Source organism: Penaeus monodon, chromosome 32 (genome assembly GCF_015228065.2).
Source record: "Penaeus monodon isolate SGIC_2016 chromosome 32, NSTDA_Pmon_1, whole genome shotgun sequence".
NCBI lineage: Eukaryota > Metazoa > Arthropoda > Malacostraca > Decapoda > Penaeidae > Penaeus > Penaeus monodon.
Window position 1 is genome coordinate 6,114,445 of NC_051417.1, and position 361 is coordinate 6,114,805.

Below are 361 nucleotides of genomic sequence, written 5' to 3' on the forward strand. Positions count from 1 at the left end.
ACAAGACAGCTCGTAAAGTTAACATATCCTCGTGAACTGTACTTACTCCTTCCAGTCAAACTTACACAGCAACAGATGGCCCGAGGACATTCAACTCGCTACTGCGTTGACAACGGACACAAGAATCCTCTTTTCATTATAGAATGTACCTTCTGCATATTAGAGTGACTTCCCAAATACTACTTAATCTCAGAACAAACAAATGACGCAGGACAAGCTGAGATCACACGAGGCGTAAATAAACGAAGGAAGTTGCCTAAAGTTATTCGTTTCTCCATAAAAAACGAAACTTTCTTTGGCCTAAAAAAGTTTACCTGTGCAACTAATCGACGTAAAAAAAACTCAAGAACGATATATCATC

At 39.1% G+C, this 361-nt stretch overlaps 1 protein-coding gene across 1 annotated transcript in view; it reads right to left on the minus strand.

The window, feature by feature from the left end:
- Positions 1 to 361, minus strand: part of LOC119593391 (hippocampus abundant transcript-like protein 1) — a gene marked incomplete at its 5' end in the record, with an annotated part of 103,114 nt that overhangs the window by 8,418 nt on the left and 94,335 nt on the right.